Below are 15,501 nucleotides of genomic sequence, written 5' to 3' on the forward strand. Positions count from 1 at the left end.
ATCCGAGCACCGTGGCATGGTGCATTGTCTTGTTGGAAGAAGCCATCTCCATTGGGGATACGCCATCAACATGATAGGATGAACTTGATCAGCAACGATACTTAGGTATGTTGTGCTATTCAGACGTTGTTCCACACAAATTAAAGGGCCCAAATCATGCCAGGAAAACATTCCCCAAACCATAACACTGCCCCCACCATCTTGAAGGGTTGTATTCATGCATGTGGGGTGCATGCTTTCATGCTGTTTCCACCAAATTCTCACTCTGCCATCTGCATGATGCAACTGGAAACGTGATTCATCGGACCACATGACTTTTTTCCAATGCTCAACTGTCCAATCCTTGTGTTCCTGTGAAAATAGGAGATGTTTTATCTTGGTAACTGCAGACAGCAAAGGTGTTCGAACAGGCCTTTGGCTTCCATATCACATATGATGCAGTGTACGGCTAATTTGCCTGCAAACGTCAGGTGATCATAATAATCTGGCCACTCACGTTCATATATATCCCTCCTTCAAAGGCTGTTAAATCGCATTGTTTACCCATATCTTCAGAAAAATACCACTTCTACTGTTGTAGTAAACAACCTGATTCCCTATTTATAATGGTCTGGCCGTCTAGCAACTTCAGCGCGAAATTATAGCTAATTTGCCTACAAACGTCAGGTGGTCATAATAATCTGGCCACTCAGTGTACATTTAGAACTTTCATAGCTAAAGAAGAAAAGTAAATGCCAGGATTCAAAGCTTCAAATTAAGGCTAATTTCTTGTTAGTGGCCATGGTGACTTTAAATTGAAGTTAATATGCATTTACCATTCTGAAAATCCTAGGGCCCTTAAGAATTATGCTAAATCTACTCCACCTGTGCTGTCTAAATGGCACAACAAAGCCTGGATGACAGCACATCTGTTTATAACATGGTTTACTGAATATTTAAGGCCTACTGTTGAGACTACTGCTCAGGAAAAGATTTATTTCAAGATATTACTGGTCATTGACAAGGCACCTAGTCACCCAAGAGCTATGATGGAGATAGACAATGATATTGATGTTGTTATTTTTGCCTGATAATGCAACATCTATTCTGCAGCCCATAGACTGAGGAGTAATATTTACTTTTAATTCTTATTATTTAAGAAATACATTAAGGCTATGGCTGCTATAGATAAAGATTCCTCTCATGGATTTGGGCAAAGTCAATTGAAAGAAATCACTATTCTACATGCCATTCTGAACATTTGTGATTCTTGGGAAAAGATCAAAATATCTACATTAACAGTAATTTGAAAGAAGTTTATTCTAACACTCATGAATGATTTTAAGGCATTCAACACTTCAGTAGAGGAAGTAATGGCAGATGCGGTGAAAATAACAAGATAACTAGAATTAGAAATGCTGCCTGTAAATGTGGCTTAATTGCTTAAATCTCATGATAAAACTTGACCAGATGAGGAGTTGTTTTTTATGGATTATCAAAGAAAGTTGTTTCTTGAAATGGAATCTGCTCCTGGTGAAGATTGTTGAAATGACAAGAAACATATAATATTACATAAACTTGGTTGGTAAAGCAGTGGCAGAGTTTAAGAGATTGACTATAGTTTTTAAAGAAGTTTTACTGTGGGTAAAATGCTATCAAACAGCATCATATGCTACATAGGAATGGTTTGTGAAAGGAAGAGTCAATCAATGTAGCAAACTTCATTGTTATCCTATTTTAAGAATTGCCACAGCCACTCCGACCTTCAGCAATCACCACCCTGATGAGTCCTCAGCCATCAACATGGAGCAAGATCCTCTACCAAAAAAAGATAATTCACTGAAGGATCAGATGACATAATTTTTTAACAATAAAGTATTTTAATTACTTTAATCAATAAAGTATTTTAATTACTTTTAGAAATAAAGTATTTTAATTGTGTATACATCATCTTTTTAAAAGACATATTACTATTACACTCAATAGATTACATTACAGTGTAAGCATAACTTTTCTATGCACTGGGAAACCAAAAATATTGTGTGGCGCTCTTTATTGTGATATTTGCTTTATTGCAGTGTTCTAGAACTGAACCTTCAATATCTCTGAGGTATGCCTGTCTAGAGAATGCTAAAAGGCCCAAGGAGAGTCCATGTTAAGGTTTGATTTTTTAAATCTCTAACAATAATAAAATTGATAACATTGTTACTATGTACTAGCCACTATGCTGAAAACTTTTTAGGTATCATTTCAATGAAACTTTAAAACAACACAATGAGGTAGTAGCTAACATTTAATGAACACTCAACTAAATGTGTTCTTTTTACAATATTTTATTTAATCCTAAAAACAAATGCATAATAATACTATGATTACTCTCATTCTAATGATGAGAAAATGGAAGGATTATGTAATTTATCAAAGATCTTTATAATAGTTTTTAATTGCCAAATAACAAATCACTACAACGTAGTGGCTTATACCAACACCATTAATCAGCTCATAGTTCTGTAGGTCAGAAGTCTGAGCACTACCTGACAGGGTTCACTGATGAGGGTCTTACAAGGCTAAAATCAAGGTGTTATTCAGACTGAATGCTTGTCTGTAAGTTCCAGGGGAGAATCTGTATCTAAGCTTATTCAGTTTGTTGTCAGAGTTTGATTATTTTTATAGTAGGACCAAGGTCCTATTTGTATGCTGGTTCTCAGCTGAGGGCTGCTCTCAGCTTCTAGGGACTATTCATATTTCATGCCATTTACCAAGACACTGAATTTTCAAAACTAAAATCTCTTGTCAAATCATTCTCAAACTTCAAACTTCTTTCACCAGGAAAAGCCTGTCCCTTTACAGGATCACCTAATTAGGTGAGACCCACTGAAGATATTCTTCCTTTCCTAAAGTCAAGTGTGTCTTATAGCATAATCTAATCACAGTGGTAATATTTCCTCATATTCATAGTCTTGAGGATTTTACACACTCTGAACACTATGGGAAGTAATCTTGCAGGACATTTTAGAATTCTGCCTACTACAATCTCATAATCAGTGGGAATTCTGCAGATATTTCAAATTAAAGTCTCAATTGTCAAAACCCTAGCTTAGCCATTTCTCAGTTGGAGATTGGAATGGAGTAGGAATCTATGGGTTCTCTAGAGTTTTTTCAAAGGGTAAGTGAAAAGATGGAATTTTTTAATTGAGATATAGTTGACATGTAACATTATTAGTTTCCATTGACAACACAACAACCTGATATATGTCTATATTGTAAAATGATCAACAAAATCCAGGGTGGGGCAAAAGTAGGTTTACAATTATATGTCAAACACAGAGTTTATTCTTGTATTATTTTTTATTAACTAGAGGCCCAGTGCACGAAATTCATGCACAGGAGGGGTGTGTGTCCCTCAGCCCAGCCTGCACCCTCTCCAATCTGGGACCCCTCAAGGGATATCCGACTGCCCGTTTAGGCCCAATCCTGGTGGGATGGGGCCTAAACGGGCAGTCAGACATCCCTCTCACAATCCAGGACTGCTGGCTCCCAACCGTTTGCCTGCCTGCCTGCCTGATTGCCCCTAACCACTTCTGCCTGCCAGCCTGATCCACCCCCTAACCACTCTCCTGACAGCCTGATTGATGCCTAACTGCTCCCCTGCTGGCCTGATTGCCCCTAACTGCCCTTTCCTGCTGGCCTGGTCACCCCTAACTGTCCTCTCCTGCAGGCCTGGTTCCCCCCCAAGTGCCCTCCTCTGCTAGCCCGGTCCCCCACAACTGCCCTCCCCTGCCGGCCATCTTGTGGTGGCCATCTTGTGTCCACATGGGGGCAGCCATCTTTTACCACATGAGGGTGGCCATCTTGTGTGTTGAAGTTGTAGTCAATTTGCATATTACTCTTTTATTAGATAGGACTAGTGGCCCGGTGCACAAAATTTGTACATGGAGGGGGGTTCCCTCACCCCAGCCTGCACTCTCTCCAATTGGACATCCCTCTCGCAATCTGGGACTGCTGGCTCCTAACTGCTCACCTGCCTGCCTGCCTGACTGCCCCTAACTGCCCTCCTCTTCAGGCCTAGTTGCTCCCAACTGCCCTCCCCTGCCAGCCTGACCTTGCCCCCAACCACCCTCCCCTGCTAGCCTGATCACCCCTAATTGTCCTCCTCTGCTGACCTGATATCGCCACCAACTGCCCTCCTCTGAAGGCCTGATCTTTCCCCCAACTGCCCTCCTCTGCTGTCCAATTTGGTTCTGATTGGTTGGGTTGGTTTCTATGCTAGTCAGTGTCAAAAGCTCCGCCTCCTAGGCAGCCATTTTCTCCTCACAGTTCACCCAGATTTGGTTCTGATTGGTCAGTTTCTATGCCAGTCAGCGTCTCTGGGCCTATCAACAGGGCCTGATCAAAAAGGCAGGGCTGATCAGCAGCCCCAGTGGAGGCCTGGAGAGAAATGGAAGCTTTGCTACTGGCCCGCCTGGAGAGAAAGAGAGAGGCAAGTGCTGATCAACAGCTGCCACACAGGCTTTGGATCAGACCCTGCTTCTCTCTTCAGGCCTCTCTCTGGGCCAAATTCACAGCACTCCCAGCAGTCAGTGCTGGGTCACCGCACCTGCAGCCACAGCAGTCAGTGCTGGGTTGCCACGGCAACCCAGTGCTGACTGCAGGACTGACTTCTGGTTGGTTGAGCCTCTAGTCGTGCTGGACCCAGGGTTTCTATATATTAGGATTATTGTGTTATTTTCCATATGAGCAAATGTAAACCTACTTTGCCCAAACCTATATGTCTAGTTGATATCCTTCACCACATATAATTACAGTTTTTTCTTATGATAAGAACCTTTAGCAACTTTCAAATACAATGTTCTTAACTACAGTTGCCATGCTGTACATTACATTCCCATGACTTGTTTATTTTATAACAATTCTGTTTATTTCTCTCCATCTCCATCATTATTCCTTTAATCAAAGTTATTATCACCTCCTAATAGATAATGTTAGTATAAGTAATAATTGCTTTTTCAGCCTCCTGTGGCCATTTCAATAGATAATGCTACTTCAAAGAGTTTCCAGAAATTAACAAGGCTTGTATGGCCTAATCCCTGCTTATTGTTGTTTCAGGTTTATTTCTCACATTTGTCTCTTCTACTAATCTTTTAAGCATCAGTCATTCAGAACTTCTTTCAGTTCCCTGATCATGTACTATGATTTCTTGCCACTCCCTTCTGGCCTGCAAAGTTTCTGTTGAGAAATCAGCTGACAGTCATATGGGCACTTCCTTGTAGGTAACTAACTGCTTTCTCTCGCTGCTTTTAAGATTCTCTCTTTGTCTTTAGCCCTTGGCATTTTAATTATGATGTGTCTTGGTGTGGGCCTCTTTGGGTTCCTCTTGTTTGGGACTCTCTGTGCTTACTGGACTTGTAAGTCTATTTCTTTCACCAGGTAGGGGAAGTTTTCTGTCATTATTTCCCAGTGGCTCAGCCTCCCCAGTCACCTGAGCTGGGCACTCTAGGTCCATCCCTGTGTGGGCTGTGTGCACAGTTTTGTAGTTGAGCCTTGATTGCTGTTAGCATCTCTGGGAGGAGTTGCCTCCAAGCCTTCTCATGTACTGTTTCCTCTTTCTAGAACACTCTCTTCATTATTTATCTCCATTCATCGGGCTAATCCTCATGAAGATTTCAGATCTCTCCTTATATATTAACTAGGGGCCCGGTGAACAAATTCATGCACATTGAAAGGAAATTAATTAGAAGAAATATTTTAGAGGCCAGGGAGGGACCGTGAGAGGTTGGCTCCAGGGTGTGTCCCGCCCATCTCACCCAGTCCTGATGGGGGCCAATTGGGACCATCTCACTGACATGTCATCCTCTGGACTCCCAACTCCTGTGGGAGCATTTCTATATTATACTACTTTTCACTCCTGCACTAGTAGGATTTTTCTCCTTAAACCTAAGAAAATATTTTGCTATATCTTTTTACCAAACATTTAGAATATTAACTGGAAAATATTAAGAACCAATTACTGTTTATAGAGTGAAAGAGGGAAAGAACAACCATAGTTATTCATATGTTGCTTCAATGACATGATGAGAATAAATTTGGTCATGTACCTAAATTCCTTTAAGTCAATTCTCAGGGAGGATTAAATCAAATAAAAATTACATATTAGTATCTTTTAAATTCCATGTTCATTAGGTAGAATTTTGTAGAGCCATCCCTTCACAGTCAATAAAAATAACTATCTTTTAGAAATGAGTAGTAAATCACAATCCCTGAGAAATCTTACCTGATTTGAATAAACCAAATAGCTTTTCTAACTTCACTCCTTAAATAGAAATTCTGCTGCCAACTGTATTCACATTAGATTAAATGAAAGGCTTTGTTTATTCAACTACACACATGTTCCTCTGCATGAATTTGATGCTAGCCAACTTTTGTTTTGGAAAAAAATTTAGTTTATTTTGGTTTAATTTTTAAATAGTTAAGTATTTCAATTTTTTCAGAAAATTCTTTAACAATTATATTTGAATGTTCTAAAACAAAAGCAAAATACATAAACAAATACATGAAATAAGATGTTTACACTCTTAGAAAAGTTTAACAATTCAGATAATAGTTATGACATAAATTCTTAGAGGAATAAAAGAGAACCAAATTTGTGATTATGTTAAGTCTAGATTTTACTTAATGTAGAATAGCATTTGTTATTTACTCTTTTGTTGTCATTAATTTATCTAAAGAGCTATGTCATGTTTTAAAATTATTACACAATCCAATTTTAAGCTTATAATGTTCCAAAATAAAGAAGATGAAAACAGCATATTAAGTGCTTGTGATACCTTTATGCATAACTTTGAGAATCATTAAGTAGATGTCACTCCCTCTTCCCCAGTATCAATTACTCTACTCTGGATTTACTTACTCCACTCTATATAACGAGCCCCAAGAGCATGGCTCATTGCAGGAGAAAGCACACATTCTTCACTGTGGTCAGTGGGATGTAGTTAATTTAAAATCACTTAAGCTATTATAGCTGTCAAGTGTAGTTGTTTTATTTTCAAATCACATCAGTGTTTTAGTATGCATGTCGATTACTGTGTCAAACTGGAAATTAATTCAGGAGCATTCTGTTGCAATGCTCTTCATCACTATCATTACATGAAATCCACTATTGGAAGTTAATAACTGCCCATTAAAATTGACTGCAAAAGATATCACACTTAATATAAACTATAAGAAACTTGTGCTAAATTAGAGATTATTGTTTATAGTTTCTATAGTATGGAGACTTTAAGTTATGGAAAATATTTCAGGAAAATTGGAACTTGAAAGCAAAAAGAGACTGAAAGAAACCTTGGGAATACTCTAGAAGAACTGGTAATAGCCTAATGGGGCTTTTAAAATTATTTTACCCTTTTTTCTTTGTTATAACCAGGATTTCATATATATGATATGGAAAGAGAATATCGATGTATTTATGTATTTATAGGCATAATTATTTAAATGTAAATATTGCATTGGAATGAACAGTCTAGGTTAGACTTGGGAAAAAGAGAAATAAGGATGCTGAAACAATAACTTAGTCTACTCCATTAATAAATAGCCAGGCAATTATGAAAAGTAAAAGAATTAAGATGAGCATTTGGGAGATATATTATCACAATAGAATACTTACTGCATTAGTAAATAGTATTTTTACCACATGTAAGCATAATTTCATCATTCTTTATACTGCAAAACTGAGCATTTGAAAATCTCCGACTTTCTTGAAAGTTTTATAAATAAGGTAAAGCCTGATTAACAATATCTCAGTTTCAAAGATACAAGATTAAAAAACAAACAAACGATCAGATCCTAACCAGAACTTTGCTGGAGATCCCGACCAGAACTTGGCTGGAGATCCTGGCTAGAGGTCCTGACTAGGCTGCTAATCAACTGAAGGCTGTCTCCGTGTCATTCCTTCTTCGCCGACTCTGTCCACACCTTTGGGGACCCCTGGACCTGCTGGGGTTGGACCCCAGCATCTGGCGCCCGAACAGGGATCCCTAGAGGAGTTAAGGTTACTCCCAGTCAGACCACACGAGAAACCAAGATGGCGGCATAGGTAAACACCGGAGATTGCTGCCGCAAACAACCACTTCAAAAATACAACTAAAAGCGGAACAGACATCACCCAGAACCACAGGAAGGCTGGCTGAGGAGAGATTCTTCAACTAGAATGAAAGAGAACAGCATACTGAGGCTCAGAGGAGGCGCAGTGTGGAAAATACAAAGGTACGGAGGTGCGCGCAGAGCGGGGTGGTGGCTGAGGGCGTGGTTGTCGTTTTCAATCAGGAGGGAGTCTCAGACTCTGAGCTTCAGATCCGGGTGAGTCTCTAGGGACTCAGATTCAAACGGGAGAAGCGGGATTGTCTGGCATCAGTCGGAACGTGAGGGCAGCTTTCTCTCCGAGGTTTGCAGCGGTTGCTGGGGTTCTGAGAAGCAGAGCCTCTGGGAAGGAGACTGAGAGCAGCCATAACTGCTCCCTCCACCCGCCCTGTTGATCCACTGCGACCCACCCCACCCAAGCCCTGCGCAGAGCCATTTGCTGGATAGCCTCAGGCAAAGGCTAGATTAGCACCTCTCCAGAGGACAGAAGTTTTCCCAAGGCAGACACAGCTGATTCTCAAAGCCAGTCGGCCTGGTGGTCAAATCCCTCTAGTATTAACTACAACAATCAAGGCTTAACTAGAACAAGACTGCGCACAAAGACCACAAGGGGGTGCACCAAGAAAGCATAAAAATGCGGAGACAAAAAAAACATGACAGAAATGGAGGATATAGAGCTAAAAAACGCAATTTTGAGGGCTTTCAATAATTTGCTAGAAACTGCCGATAAACTTGATGAGAGCCTCAAGAAAACTAATGAGACCCTCGATGTTGTAATAAAGAACCAACTAGAAATTAAGCATTCACTGAATGAAATAAAGAATATTATACAGACACCCAACAGCAGACCAGAGGAGCGCAAGAATCAAGTCAAAGATTTGAAATGCAAAGAAGCAAAAAACACCCAACTGGAAAAGCAAAATGAAAAAAGAATCCGAAAATATGAAGATAGTGTAAGGAGCCTCTGGGACAGCTTCAAGCACACCAATATCAGAATTATAGGGGTGCCAGAAGATGAGAGACAGCAAGATATTGAAAACCTATTTGAAGAAATTATGACAGAAAACTTCCCCCACCTGGTGAAAGAAATGGACTTACAGGTCCAAGAAGCGCAGAGAACCCCAAACAAAAGGAATCCAAAGAGGACCACACCAAGACACATCATAATTAAAATGCCAAGAGCAAAAGACAAAGAGAGACTCTTAAAAGCAGCAAGAGAAAGAAAGTCAATTACCTACAAGGGAATACCCATACGACTGTCAGCTGATTTCTCAACAGAAACGTTGCAGGCCAGAAGGGAATGGCAAGAAATATTCAAAGTGATGAATGCCAAGAACCTACAACCAAGATTACTTTATCCAGCAAAGCAATCATTCAGAATTGAAGGTCAGATAAAGAGCTTCACAGATAAGGAAAAGCTAAAGGAGTTCATCACCACTAAACCAGTATTATACGAAATGCTGAAAGGTATCCTTTAAGAAGAGGAGGAAGAAAATAAGGTAAAGATACAAATTATGAACAACAAACATGCATCTATCAACAAGTGAATCTAAGAATCAAGTGAATAAATAATCTGATGTACAGAATGAACTGGTGATTATAATGAATCAGGGACATAGAAAGGGAAGGGACTTACTATTCTTGGGGGGGAAAGGGGAGTGGGAGATGCGGGAAGAGACTGGACAAAAATTGTGCACCTATGGATGAGGACAGTGGGTGGGGAGTGAGGGAGGAGGGTGGGGCGGGAACTGGGAGGAGGGGAGTTATGGGGGGGTGAGGGGAAAGAGGAACAAATGTAATCTGAACAATAAAGATTTAATTAAAACAAACAAACAAACAAACAAACAAACAAAAGTACAGATCAGACACTAAAAAAAATTTATTTCCTCAAAAAGGAAGAACTATATACTCTGGTAACAATGCTTTAAAGGTACACCTCTCTCATGGAAGCTGTAGAACAGCAAGAAATACAGCATCACATTTAGTTACCAGCATCTAGAAAAGAGTAACCTTCATATAACTGTGCAAAAGTAGAAGCCACATGGGGAAAAAACAACAACAACAAAACAAAAACTCAACAAAAATGAAAGCAAAAAAAAGTACAGCCAAAGAAGACTCAGAAATCTTATCTAATAAAAGAGAAACATGGTAATTAGCCGTACATCCGCTACCCTTCCCATTGGCTAATCAGGGCAATATGCAAATTAACTGCCAGCCAAGATGGCAGCCGGCAGCCATGCACTGAAGCGAACAGGGAGGCTTGCTTGCTTCATTGATGGAGGACTCCAACGTTCCCTGCCTGACTTGCCGGCCTCTCAGCTGCAACTCTAAGCAACTATGTTGCAAATATAGAAGCTAAACAAAACCCCAGAAACCTGCTTTAGTCAGCAGGGCTTCAGCCAGCTGGACTGCAACATTGTATCAAATAGAGAAGGTAAACAAAAGCCAGAAACCTGCTTTCAGCAGCCGAGCCTCAGAGCTAAAGCTGGCCCAGAAAAAAAAAGAAAAAAAGAAGCGGTTGGGAGCTTCAGTCACCCGCCAGCCTGAAAACGGCCCTCAGCCCCTCAGCCAGACTGGCCAGGCACCCCAGTGGGGACCCCCACCTTGATCCAGGACACCCTTCAGGGCAAACCATCCAGCCCCCACCCGTGCACCAGGCCTCTATTCTATATAGTAAAAGGGTAATATGCCTCCTGGCACCGGGATCAGTGGAGCCGCGAGGCCTCCCGGCACCGGGATCAGCGTGACAGGGGACAGCGCCCAAACCCCCTGATGGCCCTGCGGCTCTGTGTGTGACAGCGGGCGGGGCCACAACCTCCCTATCAGCCCTGCTCTGTTCCTGACAGGGGAAGGCGCCCCAACCCCCTGATCAGCCCTGCTCTGTGCCTGATAGGGGGGAGCTCCCCAACCCCCTGATCGGCCCTGCTCTGTGCATGACAGGGGGGAGCTCCTCAACCCCCCTGATGGGCCCTGCTCTGTGCATGACAGGGGGCAATGCCCCAACCCCCTGATCGGCCCTGCTCTGTGCATGACAGGGGGTGGCGCTGCAACTTCCCTATCGACCCTGCCTTGAGTGTGACAGGGGGCGGTGCCCCAACCCCCCAATCGGCTGTACCCTGAGCGTGACTAGGGGTGGCATCGCAACCTCCCGATCTGCCCTGCTCTGTGCATGACAGGGGCCAGAGCCCCAACACCCCAATCGGCCCTGCTCTGAGCCCGACCAGGGGCTGCACCTAGGGATTGGGCCTGCCCTCTGCCACCTGGGAGCAGGCCTAAGCCAGCAGGTCATTATCTCCCGAGGGGTCCCAGACTGCGAGAGGGCACAGGATGGGCTGAGGGACCCCCTCTCCCCCACCCCGAGTGCACAAATTTTTGTGCACTGGGCCTCTAGTGTGTATATAAAAGCAAGCTACATAAAATCTGCTGACCGTGGCAGAAACGTAAAAAGCTGTTGCTTTGAAACACTACATAATGTGGTATCCAAGATAAGAGTGAAAAGTGTTGCCGGTGGAAAGTAGTAAAATCTTTGCTCTCTGGGGAATGTGGATCAATACATATTTCAGAAATATTCTGCTTCTGGTCTATTATTTTTGATTTTTGCAATACATGTAACTTAAAAATCATATATTTCTAATCTAGTAAACCATAAGCTGTGGAGCAACAAAATTGATATTTTTAAATAAAATTTATGAACAACAATAACAAAACCCTTGCCCTAGCTGGTTTGGCTCAGTGGATAGAGCATCGGCCTGTAGACTGAAGGGTCCTGAGTTCGATGCCATTCAAAGGCAAGTATCTCGATTGCAGGCTCCTGGCTCTGGTCGGGGGCATATGGAAGGCAACCAGTTGATGTGTTTCTTTCACATCAGTGTTTCTCTCTATCTCTCCCTCTCCCTTCCACTCTCTAAAAATCAATGGAAAAAATATCCTCGGTGAGATTTAAAAAACAAACAAAAAACAAAACCCTTTACTTTCTCATTAAGTTCTTAAACACTTTGTGTTCTACTTGTGGGTTCTATGGGGTAGATGTTGTTTTTAATACCCTGGATTATTCTGGAAACAGTGCTTTGAAGGTACTTCTTAGCTAAAAGTTGAAAGAGGCAACTGTTAATTTTGCTTTTTTGAATGACTTTGTGGTTATTTTGACACTGAAGATTATGTTCTAGTGCAAGAGAAACAGGTTCAAGAATAAACATCTTTCAGACTATCTTGACTCTGTAGTTATGATTGAGTTGCTGGGTTAAAAGTGGCTAAGTGAAAAATACTTTATTTTTCAGGTCAACACAGTTCTATTTGAGAGCCTATAACATGATTTTCTATTCACATAGTTTTTGTGGAAACTAATTTAATAGGAAGAAAATTGGTATAACATTACTAAAAGGTTTCATAATCAAGTTTTAAAAACACAGCATTAAACTGTTAAAAACCTTCTTTTGTTTGATAGTTTTACTGTGCTGACATGCATATGATCATGGGACACATTTTTGCAGAACCACAAAGTGTACTTTAGGGTATTATGCATATACATCTAGTAGTATTGCTGAATATGAAAGTTAACCCAAGTTAAGTTGTTGAATTACCCATGGCTCAGTTATTCTCAAACGACCTTAATGCTATTCATCAGAATCACCTGGGAGTCTTTACATAAAAATGCCTCACCCTGGCCAGATTGCTCAGTTGTTTGGAGTGTCATACCCTACACCAAAAAGTTATAAGTTTGATGGGCACATACCGAGGTTGAGGGTTCCATCCCCCGGTTAGGGCACATACAGGAGGCAACCAATCAATGTTTCTCTCTCACATTGATGTTTATCTCTCTCTCCCCCTTCCTCTCTCTCTAAAATCAATAAAGACATATTCTCAGTGAGGATTTAAAAAAAGAAGACAGAGCAAGAAAGAAAGAAAGAAAGAAAGAAAGAAAGAAAGAAAGAAAGAAAGGAAGGAAGGAAGGAAGGAAGGAAGGAAGGAAGGAAGGAAGGAAGGAAGGAAGGAAGAAAGAAAGAAAGAAAGAAAGAAAGAAAGAAAGAAAGAAAGAAAGAAAGAAAGAAAGAAAGAAAGAAAGAAAGGAGAGAGAAAGAAAGGAGAGAGAGAGAAAGAAGAGAGAGAGAAAGAAGAGAGAAAGGAAGAAAGAGAGAAAGAAAGAAGAGAGAAAGGAAGGAAGGAAGGAAGGAAGGAAGGAAGGAAGGAAGGAAGGAAGGAAGGAAGGAGGGAAGGAAGGAAGAAAGACTGATGTGAATATTGCTGTTATTTTTCTCTCCAATTTTCACCTCTACTTATATCTCTTCATCCATTGTATCATGTTGTCTATATTTTGTAGCTCTATAGTCTTTCCTACAAGCCAAATTAAAATAGCAATATTCTAGAAAGTTTTAAAGTATGTGATAACTTTTTCTTTTTAATGTCAGATGTTTATTCCCACCCCCAAGTGTGACTGCTCACATACACAACACACAGGTGTTGGCACCAGGGAGGAGAACAGCACCCTTGGCCTCAGGGGGAGGATAGGGCTCTTTCCCAGCCCTTGGCCCCATATACTAGATGGGAGAGGAGGATGGCTTCTCTTTTTTGCTTTCAGTGGGTACTGAGGGGACCCACAAGCAAACCCCACCCCTTCTACCTCTCAGCCAAGGAGAAGCCACCTTGGTGAGATGTTTTGTTCCAATTATTATAGTAAGTGGAAAAGGGATTGTTCCAACCATTACAGGTGTAAATGGTAAATGGAAAGTACAGTTTGGATTAGGCCACCAGAAGGGGCAGGTGATACTATCGGAAGCATGTGTCGGGGTGGGGAGAGGGATGAGCAGTTATTGGTCTTCTGAGCTTCTTAGTCCTTGGCATAGCAGGAAGGGTAGGGTGATGGATTTGGGGCTTATTGTTTGGCATTGATGATGTCCAAGAATTCAAGCTTGAGGGATGCACCACCCACGAGGAAGCCATCATGTCAATCTGGCTTGCCAGCTCCTTGCAGATTGCCCCAATCACAGAACCTCCATAAATGATGTGGGTGCTCTGAGCCACTGCATCAGAGACATTGGACTTAAGACATTCTCAGAGCTTTTCATGTACTTCCTGGGCCTATTGGGGTGTTGCAGTATTGCCTGTACCAATGGCCCACACAGGATCATAGGCCAGAAAAACCTTGTTCCAAGTCCTTCACTTTATCTGTGATGACCTTGGTTTGTTCAAAATCGACCTTCTCAGTGATGCCAGCTTACCTCTCATCTAGCTTCTCCCCAATGCAGGTGATCACTCCAAGTCCCTCAGCCAGGACATGGGTCACTTTCTGCCCAATCAGCTCATCTGACTCACCAAAGACGTGCTTTTTCTCCTAGTGCCCCAGGGCTACCCATGTGGCTCTTTGATCATGCCAGGGCTGATCTCTCCAGTGAAGGCCCCATTAGTCACTTTGTAGCAGTTCTGGGCAGCCACAACAATCTTGGGATCTATCTAGCTTTTGCCTGACAAAGTCAATGTAGGCAGTGGTGGGTGCACAAACCACCTTTGTGTTGGCTGGCACCTGGCTGCCTTCAGAGTGGTGATGAGTTCCCCCAGAGTCGTCTTCTGCCCATTCATCTTCCAGTTTCCCCTCACGAAAAACTTCCTGGAGGATACCATGGCACGTAGGTCGACAGACTGAAGGTCAGGTTCACCAATTTATAACTATTTTTTTATATATATTTTATTGATTTTTTACAGAGAGGAAGGGAGAGAGATAGAGAGTTAGAAACATCGATGATAGAGAAACATTGATCAGCTGCCTCCAGCACATCTCCCACTGAGGATGTGCTCGCAACCCAGGTACATGCCCCTGACCGGAATCGAACCCGGGACCCTTCAGTCCGCAGGCTGATGCTCTATCCACTGAGCCAAACCGGTTTCGGCTATGATAACTATTTAACAAGAATATTTGTCATGTTATATGCTCTAATTGAAAGTATATCAGTCCATGAAATAAGATAATTAAATACAAAATAATATGGAAGAAAAATAATTTATCTAACAACTCAAGGCCCTCCCTCCTTCAAAATTCAAATGAGTATTTACCATATTTTTGTACTTTCCCTATTTTACAAAACTTAAATAACTTATGTTACTTAAATTTATTTATATATTTACTGTAACATAATTTTGCAATTGTTTACCTTTTTTTTTTTTAAATCACAGAACCTCATTGGTAGGAGGGATCTTAGTGATAATTGACTATGACTTTCCAGCCAGTGCTGGAATAGTCTCTGAAATATTTCTTACTCTTTGCTTTACTTACCTCATTGTACTATATGTTTTTCTTATTTCTATCTCTGAGCATTATAATCTTCACTCTTATTTCTTTTCTAGCTTTATCAAATGCAAGTAATGAATGTTGTTCACTGACAAGTAAATAAATTAGTC

The 15,501-nt window shown here is 41.3% G+C and overlaps 1 pseudogene; it reads right to left on the bottom strand.

The window, feature by feature from the left end:
- Positions 1–13,981: 13,981 nt before the first annotated feature.
- On the bottom strand, positions 13,982–14,727 carry LOC102441605 (annotated as a pseudogene).
- Between the last annotated feature and the right edge of the window lie 774 nt (positions 14,728–15,501).

This window comes from Myotis lucifugus, unplaced genomic scaffold, assembly GCF_000147115.1.
Source record: "Myotis lucifugus unplaced genomic scaffold, Myoluc2.0 scaffold_50, whole genome shotgun sequence".
NCBI classification, from domain to species: domain Eukaryota; kingdom Metazoa; phylum Chordata; class Mammalia; order Chiroptera; family Vespertilionidae; genus Myotis; species Myotis lucifugus.